The 14,082-nt window shown below is 33.2% G+C and overlaps 1 pseudogene across 1 annotated transcript; it reads right to left on the reverse strand.

Annotated features, from left to right (window-relative positions):
* Positions 1-5,258: 5,258 nt before the first annotated feature.
* Positions 5,259-13,347, reverse strand: LOC143610678 (autophagy-related protein 18b-like; annotated as a pseudogene). The gene is made up of 11 exons (XR_013149634.1): positions 13,283-13,347; positions 13,116-13,189; positions 10,807-10,880; positions 10,611-10,720; positions 10,323-10,412; positions 10,129-10,241; positions 8,945-9,064; positions 7,513-7,657; positions 6,641-6,755; positions 6,479-6,544; positions 5,259-5,697 (listed from the first exon to the last, which is right to left on the reverse strand). The product of XR_013149634.1 is annotated as an autophagy-related protein 18b-like (transcript).
* Positions 13,348-14,082: the final 735 nt, after the last annotated feature.

The following is a 14,082-nucleotide window of genomic DNA, read 5'->3' on the forward strand; positions in this document are numbered from 1 at the left end:
GGTATTGCTAATACCCGATCATACCCGAACCCGGGTTTTTCTAATACCCGATTTGTGCACCTCTAACCATACTCACGTGTACGGACCTGGCTTCCGGAACTGTACTCAGAACTGAACTGACCCAGACCCGGTGGAACCGGTTCCACCAATACCTGGTCAAAACCCGACCCAACTCTACCCGTACCCAAAAAAACCCGGAAAACCCGGACAAATACCCAAATGTTCCCGGAACCAGTTCTTACCCGACCCGTTTTGACTTTTGTTGACCATTACCCAAAATCAGTTCCTATCCGGTTCCGGATCCTGAAAATACCCTTCAGTGCTCCTATACTCTAGTCTATTATGTTTAGTTTGATAATATGCATAAATCATGAGTTATGTAAGTTTAAAATGTTAGATGCTTGAATCATCTTGCTAATAGTTGAGATAAATTTAGACGCTTGTTTTTGAGATAAGACGACCCAAAAGGCATATTAATTCTGACATGTGTATTATATTATTTATGATACACTAGTAAAAGTAGTTGTGTGATCAGGACATAGTTTATCTCATAACTAGACATGTAAAATAGCACATTAAAATAACTGGTTTGGTGTGTAGAATAGGAATAGAATTGCAAATTCAAATCATGTATCGTTTTTTTTTATTTTGCCTTTTTCTACCAATGTTGGTTTCCAAAGTTTATTTTTTTCTCTCTATGGTTTAGTAAAAATTGTCACTTTCATCTTATAGTTTAGTGAAAATTGAACAGTAAAACTTATTATGAAGGTATTTTTTTTTTATAGTTTATAAATAATTTTTCTTTAGTTAATTGCATCAAAGAAGGGGCGATCTTTTAACATAGAGTGATACGGGATTGTAATGACCGGGAGTAGTCTTTGTTTTATAATTGATGTAAACACCAATCAGACGATTATATGTGCCGGGGTTAGTTGTAACTTGCTATATCGTTAGATGGTTAATAGAATTTTTGTTGATCGTTAAAAAAGAGTTACTTGATTATTTAGTTGTCATTCCCTAGCAATTTGAAGAGAGATACCAGAAAGAATAATTAATTTTAATTTGTCTGTTTTATAAAATAATACTAAAAATAGAATTCAAATAACAATTCAGTTACGAGAGTACTCAATACATTAATATCATATCAAATGTCATAACCATAACAATACAATTACTTCATACATTTATAACATGTCAAATTCATTAATACCTCTATGTCTATATAACATTCTCTAAGCATTGCCATTATCAAATACATTTTTCTACGATCATCTTAGCTATATCAAAGCTCACCTTATTTCATGTCATCTTCGTTCTTCTCGGCATTTCAGGTACGATTTAAAATATTAAAACTGGATTTTACATGCACCTAAACATCAAACTCATGTTTTTGTTTTCCTTTCTAATGTGATACGACTTATGTCTTTGGATTGAAACATAATTCTACAGTAATGGTGGCGACTGCAATCGAAGAATTTGCCATTGAAGACCGGGTGCATCCATCTAGAACTAAAACGTGCAATAGGTCACTCGGGCCTTGTTCTTTCAGGTGTTATACGACATGTTGTGCTGATAAATGTAGACAAAACTTTCAAGGATCAGGGATTTGTGTTAGCGTCGGAACAGGTGTTTCGTTATGCCAATGCTCATATCCGTGTTGACGAATGTTTATATACATTATGTTTTATTTTGTTTTAGTTTGTAACCCCTAAAAAGATGGTTCGAAAATAATAAAGATATTAAAAAAATTATCACACTTTGTTGAGTTTGATAAGAAATATTTTATTAGCCATGAGACTTAACAAACTAGACTATTTTTTTGCTTAAATAGTTGAAACAATTGAAAGATATAACTATATTTAGTATCTCAAATAACGTTTTACTCACAAGTGAGTCGAGTTAAGATTAAGATATTCTTAACTGATCATCACTCGTACGCATGAATGTTGTCGTCTTTAGCCCTTCGGTTTTGATGTCTATTAATTGTTTTCTATCATTTCATTCGATGTTGCTCGAAACATTCTTTTATTTTAGTTTTCCTTTATCTTTCGATAATAAATAATCTAGTATTTAGTTTTTATATATTTAATTTCCTTGAGTAATAAAATTATATAAGATAAAATAATAATTAATGTATTTAGAAATCTCAACAAGTAACTTTTAACAACCTAACGGTATATCGAGTACCCAATGGGTATTTACCGGGTATACACCCAATGGTATTTGGCCGAGTATGAAACGCAGTTTTTTGATCGGGCATGAGACTGAAATTACCAATACCCGCCCAAACCCATCCCATTGTCGTCCCTAAATATTAAGATTTGATAGCATATTTGACACACTATGTCACACCCTGACCAAAGGCGGCGGAACATGTCGGGGCACGACAGATTGCTCCAGAACACAATGACGCTATTGAAGTGACAATATTTACTCAACTCATATATTTCATTCAATAACTCAAGTACAACTTGTTTAAAGATTAAATACAAACAATTACAACAAGATTTAATTTATTAAAATATCCTAAAGGTACAATCTAAGTGATGAGTCTTCAATCTTCATAAACAACCTAAAAGTACACCTGTAGCGTACATAAAAATAAATTTGATTAACACGAATGTTGGTTAACAATACACTAGTTTTTGTTATATGTATATAATTAGGCAAAATCACAATTCATATGTTTAAATAGAATAATGCAACAACCATTGTAAATGTAAATAAGTGAGGCTCATTTATATTTGGTAACAATACTCGGATAAATAACGAGGCTATATTCTATTAGCACAAAGCTAAAATAGTTAGGTGAGCGTATGATCATACTTAATGAGACTTAATAACAACATCAAAATAAACACCCGTGCACATAATTAGTTTGAGGCATAAACAAATGATCGAGCAATTATTCATATAAACACAAAATGTTGAATCGTGAATTTAGTGTTGAGGTATTAAAACATGTAAGTTTGAATATGGTACACATGCCACCCCAAAAGTATAAAAGCGTAAAAAGAGGGAGTGTTATTATTCACTTGGAATTTAAGCGAGTGATGAAATAGACGAACCGGTCCTTCAGCGGGCGAACCGGAAGGTTCGGTTTTTGACAAGCAAGTCCGAGAAATAAAATGAGTTTAGGATTGGGGAAGTGTCCAGAAGTAAATATTAAATAAAAGTTAAATAAAGCAAACTTGAATTCAAATTGGGGTTTTATTTGTAAAATCTTGAGTTTAAGCAAAAGTTCGGTTTTGGTTTGATCCATGGCTCGGTATGAGACTGAGGTTGGTTGCCACATATCCAAAACATGAGAACTAACAACAAACTAAACAAAAATAGAAACTTGAAAGAAAATACAAGAATCGGTCGCTTGAAACACAACTTGTGTTTATAAGCGAGTGATTCGGTTTAAGGCGGGTTGCTTGGTTTATTTAATCCGAGGCTTGGTTTGAGACCAAGTCTAGTACCAATATGCCTTTAACATGAAAAATATTACAAAAAAGTAGCCAAGAATGATCAAGCAAAAATATATCACATCTAAGGTGTGAAAACAACCAACAGAATTTTAATTAGTTTTGGATATAATCTGTCATTGATTTGAATAATACTTAATATATAAATATAAATAAATTTCTAAAAATCATAAAAATCTCCACCCTACTGAATTAGGGTGTTATGAACATCTTTCATTTAGCAACTTTCCCCAAGTTATGACTCGAGATATGCTGAAACAACCGGTTTTCTCAATTGGTATGGATCTGCGTATTAAAACTAAAACAGTAATTGTGAAGCCATACGAATGAATGAAAATGAAATTAAATAATCGTTGAAACCACAACTAAATGAAGTTCATCGTAGGATTTGGCCTTGCACCATTCTAGTTCTTTATGACTAAGTTATGGCCCAATCTTTGACGGATTGAAAAGCAAGCAATTGTTTTGTTTGACTTTCAAAATCAACTTAGGCAAGAACACTTTCATTTGCTTTCACAAATCTAAAATTTAGAGAGAAAGGAAGAGATGAGCATTTGAAAATATTGAGAAGTGTTGGTATTTATAGACAAGGAGGAGGGGATAAGTTTGCATAAATGATTGGTCACTAAACCATCTTATAACCACTTTTGCATTCAATGCGGTTGTTTGGTTTTTAAAATAAAGTAAATAAAATAATTAATTAATTAAATAAAATCGGATTTAGATGTTAGGGAAAAGTTTGGTTTTTGGTAAAAATGATCCTCGTACCTTGGTTTGGGTTGGTTTTGAGCATAAAATAAACGAATTAAACACCGTTAAAAATATTAAAACAACACGAAAAGTATGGGAGATGATTATAACATGAAGAACATTCTTTTAAAGGATCCGAAGTATAACAAAGTTTAAAGCGGGTCGGGTTTTCGGGTTTTGAAAATAACGAATGTCACACACTAGTTGTTTGTACTGATAAAATAAAAGTTTGATATAAAAAAAATATTTAAGGTCAATTCAACCTGACATGAAAAAAAAATGACATATGAAGTTGAAATTGAGATGTTTTGATCCGCTCATGTTGTCAACTTTACTGCTTTGTGTAACAAATGTTGAAATTGTGAAGAAACCAAAATCATTTGACACTTTGTAAATGACATATGAAGTTCAACATACAATTATATCATTTCAGAATTTGGGAACGAAACGTGCCCTTACGGTAAACCATTTTTACTTTCATCAAGCAGATTTTAAGGTAAACCATTTTTACTTCCAACTTCAATCAGTTCGAGCATCAAATCATATATGTAATATGTTTTTGATCAACATTCCTTTGTTACGTGATATACGCTAAAAATTCTAATGTGTATGCCTATTTGACCTTTCAGATATGATATATCCTAGTCGATATCAACTAGGGGAATAGTTCGATTGACCACAAGTTATATTACACCATATCCGAAATGTCGTGTAAACAAGCCTAGTTGAGCTAAGCCTAGCCTAGCTCAAGCTTGACTTGTTAAATTTAAAAGAGCTCGTCTAACTTAAATCTCGAGCCCAGCTCGTTTCAAGCTTTATTTTTAAAAGTCAAGCTCATATCGTTAGTAGTTTTTCAAGCTCCAACCCTACTCATTTACTTGATTAGTAATTAATCATTAGCATAATTATAATTATAATTATAATTATAATTGCAATATATAACATAACATACATTTAGTTATTTTAATATAAATTTATATATCATAACAATTATTATATATATAAATGCATAAAATAGAAACCATGTAAATAATAAACTAATTTGAGTTAATGAGCCAGCTTGAGCTCAAGAAGTAAAGTACAAACTCGGGCTCGCTTATTAAACGAGCCGAAGTGAGTTGACCTTCAGATAGATAACCCAAAAACACCCAAAATGAAAGTTATTTACAACAATAATTTCATGTAATAAACAACAAGCTTTTTCCAAAACCTAAAGCAACGTACAACCACCACAAGATGATGTACAACTCCTTATACAACATGATTGCTCTTGATTTCATCATAACAGTAAGCCTTCAAACATACATACACCAAAGCCAAGACAAGGTCCGGTCACAATGAGTCGGGCCCACTTTCCAAAATCGCTGTTAAAAGATTAAATTCTCGATCCAACGTCCACGAAGACTCGTTACGATGGTTGATATTAAGTACGTATTCCAAGAAATACCCGTTGTATGTGATTATCGATATCGTGGCTCTAAAAGCAAAGAAACTAAAATAACTAATGTGTCAAATATTATTAGAAACTTATATTATATTATTATTTCAATAAAAAAATTTTAATAAAAGGGTTTTATGTATTGAAGATATATTATGGTCGATTTGGCTCGATAGATATTAAAATTAATACAACCCGGACCTAAAGAGCTGGAATTGTCACCTATAGCTTTCGGGGCCGGTTAAAACAGGTCAAGCTGGGTTGACTCAAAACACAGTTTTCCAAAATCTTAAAAAATATAATTTAGAGAATAACATAATAGTCCCTGTAGTTTTACTATTTTGCAAGTTTGGTCCACAATTTATAAATTGCAAAATTAGTCAAAACATTAGTGAGAGGGTTGCACGTTTAGGTCCCACCGTTAGTTACAGTTAGATTTTAATGAAAAAGTGAGTATATTTGTCATATTATAATCCCGGTCTTCAAAACTTTTGTTTTAAACAAATAAATAATGTAAAATGACAAATATACCCTCAGTTTTCTTATAATTAACTAGGATTAGCGGTGGGACTAAACGTGCAATTCTCTCACAAATATTTGGACTAAGTTTGCAATTTTTAAAAAAATTTGCAAAAAGGTCAAACCACATGAACTATTTACGCAATTTTCTCTATAACTTATTGGTTACACAACGACCGGCTTAGTAACATGTAGCCAACTTTCAACCAGTTCAAACAACAACCCATTCCACATCATTATAAATAACAATATAAAGAAGATAAGAAGCTTTGTAAAATTTTTGTAAATGCAAGTTACTCACCTGCAAGGTGTGTATTCAGATGCTGGCGTGTCAGAAGCTCGGTCAACCTTGCGAATCACCGCATAACTGTCACAAAATCACAAAAACCTTCAAATCTAATACGGGACCCACAAAATATAATTCACAAGAAAAGGTTTCAGAACTGAATATTATTCATGTTACCTTTTTACTCCGGGTGCAACAGCATTATGAAGAACATGATGATGCGTTGCATCGAGTGCATCGCCAACTGTATCGGGAATTATTGACCCAAATAAAAGTAGTTGACCTTTTACTTCTGGTAAATATAACCAAATTAATTAATTCAGAATAAAAAATAATAAATTATCTTAGTTATAACATTAATTTGGAAGTCATAGCAGTAAATGATAAAACTATATATAGCTAGGCCTGTAGACAAACTGAAGGAACACAAACAGAGCATATTTCTCGTTTGTGTTTGTTCGTTAAGAGATTGAAAGTGTACGTGTTAGGTCATGTTTGTGAATGGTATAAACGAACGGACATAAGTGAAATAGATGAACGGACATAATTGAATATAAAAGTATTTTAATGGATAATTGGATATATTTGCGAACAAACTTAAACTAAACTAACGAAGATAAATGATTGTAAAAGAAATGTATTTAAATGAACAAACGTTCACGAACATTCATGAATAAATGAGACGTGTTAATGTTCATGTTCGTTCATAAAACTAAGTGAACAAAAATTTTTGTTCATGTTTGTTCGTTTAGTAAACAAACGGATATAAACGAATATCCTGCCAAACGTTCGGTTAGTTTACAGGCCTATTCATGGCCCATCAATTGGATAAAAATATGTACCAAAAAAAAAAATAATAATAAGTTCACAATAAAAATATGTTTGCGGGTAGGCCCAAAGTAGACCTTGTCCATTTGTCACCCACATTAAAAAACTGTTTTGAATCGTTACTCGACTTCACAATCGCCCCCCCCCCCCAAAAAAAAATAATAATAAATAAATAAATGAATGCATGAATAGATAAATAAATAATTTACCTGTTTTCTCACCTTTGATCTATGGCCAACCCAAGAAAGAACGCATGAACCGAGCCCGAAGAGCTTGTGGCGAGAAGTATATCGGGAAGCCCATTAGATGGCCCGAATGATAAAGAAAATATAATTGACGGGTATGTTCCCTTCGGAAACTATAAGACTGAATATGATGAGAAAAGAATGAGAAAAAACAGTTATTTAAAGATTATGGGAAATCATAATTACAAAGATGAGTGATATACTGATATACGTAACAGGTAAAAACAGGTTCACGAATCATTATTACACGGTTCATTATTGTTGGAAGGGCTGAAACGGGTCGTGTTGTTAAGGGTGTGAATTTCTGACACGATACGAACCAAACATGGAATTCACGGGTTTGGGCTTAGTCTAAACTCTAAACAGGTTCATCGTGTCAAAATACATTAAAATGTTTAGCCAAATGGGTTGTGCCTGTGTCCGTAGGTTGACCCGTTTAACCCATTTATTTATTTCTAAAATGTGGTCATCCAATAACTTAATCTGTTTCGAGTGATTTATGCCCAAGATTTAAAGTTTAAAAAGAAAAGCTGATGTATTTTAAGCATAATTTTTACAAATATAAAAATATGTAATTTTAGAATTTTAAAGCATTAATATAAAAAAAAACTAGTAAATTCTTTTTCAGGCTAAACAGGTCGTGTTCATGTTAGCACACGAATATAGGTGTCCATTTTCGGGTTTGTATAAAAGTTTCGGGTTCGTGGCAGGTTCGAACCGCCAGCCCAACCCATTTAGCAGTCCTAAGCATAGTTGTCAATATCGAATAGCGGTAAATAGCGACGGGTCACCTATATGACACATAGCGAATAGCGGTAAATTGCGGCCGGTATTTCATATTTAGCGATAAAGGAGTAGAAATTTTTTAAGCAAATAATTAGGCTTTATATTCACAAAACAAGCTTTTACGGTGGAACTTGCAGCTGTTTGGTCGATAAACAAGCCTTAAAAATAGGTTTCTAAAATTTTTTATATTAAAAAATTAAATAAAAATTTAAAAAAAAAACCTAAATACCGCTATAATCACGCTAAATGACCGAAATTTAGTATATAGCAGCCTATAGCCGCATTGCTACGTAGCGCGCTATAGCACCCGCTATTGACAACATGGTCCTAAGTGTTATGTTAAACAGCAAACACTCTTTTTGTCTAGAAGTAAAACTAATTATAAACAATGCGTTAATTATTTTCCCAAAAGAAAAAGACAATATTATTACAAAAAATAATCAGTCTTTTTACAAAAAAATTTTGGTGACTCTCAACCCATTTGACCCGTCAGACGTAGTCCTGTCCCTTCTTAACTCTTAGCTACATCCATTTTTTATGCGTTTAAAATGGGCTAAATTAAATTGCAATGTATACATATATGTGTGTGTGTGTGTGTGTGAGTGTATGTATAATGTCTGACCTTGGTTGCATCTGAAACAGAATGAACCCTAACTATAGTCCCGTGTTCGGATGCAGTAGCAATGTACATCCCATTTGAAGAAAATACTATTGCAGCCAATGGTGACCGATGTGCGTCTATCTGTATTTTGTTTAACACATTAATAACCACAGTTGATTACATAATGGTTGATAACTCACATCCCAAATTTCTATAATAAATTTTCATTAAATTTCACACTTGCCAATTCAGTTTTCCTTCAAGATCTCCAAGAAAACCAAACCAAAGTTTCGTTTTTTGAGTGTTTGAAAAGTGCTAGGTTTCAGTTTTTTTGGTTTCGGTTCGATTTTGGTTTTTTCAGTTTTGCCATTTGGGCTTAAAATTTTAGGCGAAAAAGAAAGTTTTGGCCAAAATAAGAACCTTGGCCTAAATATTTTTGTTGGTTAATGATTAATTGATTATTATACAATTGGGCTAAAATATTTGGGTTACACTACTTATTAAATTCTAGTAAGTTACTTAAAATTCAAAACATAAAATGAAAACCCATTTGGTTCGGTTTGGTTCGGTTTTGATTACAAGCAAATCCGAACTGAAAGTTCAGTTTTTATGAAAACATAAAACCAAACCGTCGGCTTTTGTTTGGGTTCCATTATTTCAGTTCGGCTTTTTTCAGTTTTAATTACATGCAAAACCAAAACCAAACCGAAAGTTCTGTTTTTGTGAAAGCATAAAACTGAAACAGTCGGTTTTTGTTTGGGTTTGGTTGTTTTAATTTGGTTATTTCGGTTTCGGATTGGTTATTTTTTGATTTAGTTACACACAAAACCGAAACCGAAGCCAAAGCGAAAATTTGATTTTTACGAACACATAAAACCAAACAGTCGGTTAGTTTGGGTTCAGTTTTTTGGCTTCGGTCGTTTTTTTTTGTTTCATGCACACCAGATGTTCGGTGAGACACTGACAACAAAAAAAAATTGTTTCTTGAAAAAAAAATGTTTATGTACTGACTTGTGGGTACGAAAACAGAAATTGGTTTCCTAGAATTTACTTTCAGCAAAATATTAACTAATTTTGGGACAAAATCAATGGTTTTATGAGCTGAAGTGATGATACTAATAATAATAATAATAATAATAATAATAATAATAATAATAATAATAATAATAATAGAAATTTGCAGTTCCAAAAAAAAAATTGTTAACCTCACAATGTGAATGGAGATCCATAACATTGTAAACTAACACAGACCCTTTTGTGGTGCTTGCTGGAAGAGCTAAATAGCAACCATCCAAACTTGGAGAAAATGCACAAAGTCCTAAAAAATAAATAAATAAATACATAATCATAGCATTATATCAATATCAAGTATGTTCAAATTTAAGAGAAAAGGAATCACCTTTCAAATTTGGCACTGTGTCTATTGTGTCTAGAACAGAAAGACTGTTTGTCATATATGAATGCCTGTCCTTGCAAAACCACTATCAGCCTGCATGCAAAATAATATGACCATTATACCCTTCTATTTCTCCTTAACACTCCCACTCCAAATTCTCATATTGATGCAAGTTTTTAGAACAATATATGAAATTATACCAAAACAAATTAGCTATATTTAAATTTACAAATTATTAAATGAAACTGATGACATATACATATAAATATGTAACAAATTATAACAGTTTACCTTTTTTTATTTAAACAAACAGCAAGAATTGAAGTTAAAAAATTTAGTTCATGCAAAGCAGTTCCGGTTTCAGTATTGAACAAGCATAAACGCCTTGGAGATAAAGACGCCTGTTATAGTTAAGGAAAGATTATGATTCAATTACATAGGTTATATTGTGTAACAATAGATGAATTAACTAACATATCTGAACTACCTGTTCACCAGCTCCAACAATGGCAAGAAGATTAGAGGTGTAAAGCATTTCAACAATAACAAATGCTCCAATAACTGAGGAATAATAATACTACTGAGTCATCTTAAAACTGATTCAGATTAATACATCTCAATAGTATATTCATACAAATAACTTAAAACCAATTGGAGTGTGCACACTAGAGAAGTGCTGGTAGGGCTGTAAACGAGCCAAAAAGTTTGTGAGTTACTCGAGATAGGCTCGTTAAAAGCTTGAATCGAATCGAGCTTAAACGAGCTTGAGCCCAAAAAAGCTTGTTTAATGAATGAGCCCGAGCCCGAGCTTCAAATATCAACCTCGATCTGGCTCGTGACCTTAGACGAGCCTGCTATTTATATATTTTTTAGTATATTAAACACACATTTATACAAAAAAATTATACTATGTTATATTATATATAAAAACTAAATTAAAATATTAAAAATAACTGAAATAAACAATAATTAAACTATATATCAGGCCAATGGGCGATATAAACTAACAATACAAACAAAAAATACAGTTAACATAAATTAACTTCCAGAATAAACAAGTTGAGCCCAAGCTTGCAATTTGCAAAAACAACCCACAAGCCAAACTCAAGCTTTAGAAATAGAACTCGAAACAAGACGAGCTCAAGCTCGAACTCTCGTAAGTTACAACCGAGCCAAACAGAATCTATATTCGGTTTGAATCCGAATAAACCTACAATGGAGCCAAACTGAAAACTGAGTGAATTCAAATGCTGCAAAAGTTGATGGATATTTTGGTTTAAACCAAAAACCGGACTGAAATTGAAACCAGTGATCAATTCAGCTTTGTCACATCTGATAACGTTTGGTTTGATGTTCGGTTTTGGTTCACCAAAATTTTTCAAACTGGGAAACCTAAACCGTATAAACCAAAATTCAAACCGTAAGCAAATGAGCATCCCTAATGCACATGCAAATCAACAATAACCAGTCAAAATGGAAAGATCGGCGGTCCGACAGTTATAACTAAAAGAACAATATTATTACAATATAAATCTAATTATTTCAAAACTGGCCATTTAATTAGTAAATGAATCAAAACTAATTATAAATGGAAAGTACCTAGAACCACATAAGCACTTGTACATAGTGCAGGCCAGCTATAATAAGAGAAACAAAGATGTGGTTTTGTGGTACTGATATTACATAACCATGTTATGCATCACAGTTAAAGCAACAAAGACAAGTGTTTAAACGGTTCTTGTAGTTTTCTAATTGAAACTAGTGCCCTCTTGTATGTAATGTATCATATTAGTTTTATGTATGCTTTATATCAATAAGCCTATGCATACACACACTATAATCACTGAATTTTTAGATGAATACCACTATATAGTGTAATTGCAGCATTCAATTCTAATAACTTTCATGAACTTGTGATTGATCAAAAAATTTCTCTTTGTCAAATTATGTGTTTGTCATGTTCCATATACTTTTAATCAAAAACATTTTAACTATATTTCTGCGTGTTCTCAAAGGTAGGAGTGCAAACGAGCCAAGCTACTCACGAACTAGTCTAGATAAGATCGATAAAAACACCTCGAAACGAGCTGAGCCTTTTCGAGCTCGAGCCCAAACCCGAGCCTCAAATAAAGTTCATTTAATTATCGAACCCGAGCCGCTCACGAGCTACTCAAGGAGATCGGATCGATGAAAAGCTCAAAACAAACCAAAGTTTTTTGAGCTCTAGGCGAGCCCGAGCCTCAAATAAAGCACGTTTAGTTATCGAGCCCAAGCTCGAGCTACTCGAGAGATGCAAACAAGCTGAGCTGCTCATGAGCTACTCGATATCGGATCGATAAAAAGCTCGAAATGAACTGAGCTTTTTCGAGCTCGAGGCGAGCCCAAGCCTCAAATAAAGCTCCTTTAGTTATCGAGTCTGAGCTCGAGCCTTGTCTGTTTTTAAGTTGTACGTTTTACATCTTTTAGATTTCTATATTAATTTCACGGTGCATAGTCAAAACGAGCCAACGTCGGCCTTGGCCTTGGCTGGCTCAAGCTTGATAAATGAAGCTCGAGGTTGGGCCGTTTAGTTTAGGCTCGAGCTCAATCGAGCTTTTCACAAGGTGATCTCGAGCAGCTCAGCTCGTTTGCACCCCCTGCATCCATACAACACCTAGGGTTTAACCTTTACTAATGCAACACATCTTACAATATATAAGATCATCAACTCCATAATTCATTATAATTCACTTCAATCATACACATAACTGCTAACATAAACCCTAATTGTTTCGATATGAGATCACAATGACATACCGCGTTCGTATAACAGTCTTCCTGTACTCGAATTGAAGATTCTGAATCCATCTTTTGTTCCAATTACAAAGCAGCTGCATTCATTCGTTCGTTCGTACAATTAGCATATAAAACCCTAATTGATAATAATTAACTGTCGGAATAATAATAAAAATAATAATTAATACCTGTTGTCTTGATTGAAAGACGCACAGCGAATTGGATTTGATGCTGAACTACTTGCTGCTGACATTGAATTTGAAGAAATTGGTTTCTAAACTTAGCTTTCACTCTAACCAATGGAGTTGCATATATTGATGATCATAAAACATATTATATTATATTATATTATATTATATTATATTATATTATAGTATAGTATAGTCAGTTGCCCGCGTGATGCAGCGGTGTATGCGCAAACGCAACCGGTGTTAGTATGTTTGTAACCTCGCAACGGTATGTGCGTAACCCGAAGGTGACATGCATTTAACGTGGCTTCGGACATGTAACCAGTGCCATTCAGCGCGTCACATAATGCCTATACGCGAGCAACCTAGTATGTATAAACAATGCCATCCAGGTAACTGATGCTTGAACGCGCGTAACTGGTGGCGACAAGCAAGAAGTAAAGATTAAATGTAGAATAATTTCAAAACCCAGTCCGTTTTAACGAACCTGTTCAGACCTGAAAACGTTTTGACATGAACCCTTTCGATCTAAACTCATCTCGACATGAACTAATTTAACCCTTTTTGTATCAACCAGTTCCAACACCATTAGCCGAACCTGCTCTACACGTTGTCGGTAATAACTGATCACGTAACATGTTAGTTTTTAAAAAATTAACAAACTATAGCAATACTATACTCAAATTAAAGAGAACAGAATGCTCGTTTTTATGGTGTAATTTTTTACAAAGTATATTAACATGTGAAAAAGTTACGGCCGTTAAAAAGGCCTGGGGTAGGTGGTTTATAATTAGGGGAGA

Source organism: Bidens hawaiensis, unplaced genomic scaffold (genome assembly GCF_021521415.1).
Source record: "Bidens hawaiensis isolate Kalapana, Puna unplaced genomic scaffold, B.hawaiensis_p1.1 tig00027537_1, whole genome shotgun sequence".
Lineage (NCBI taxonomy): Eukaryota > Viridiplantae > Streptophyta > Magnoliopsida > Asterales > Asteraceae > Bidens > Bidens hawaiensis.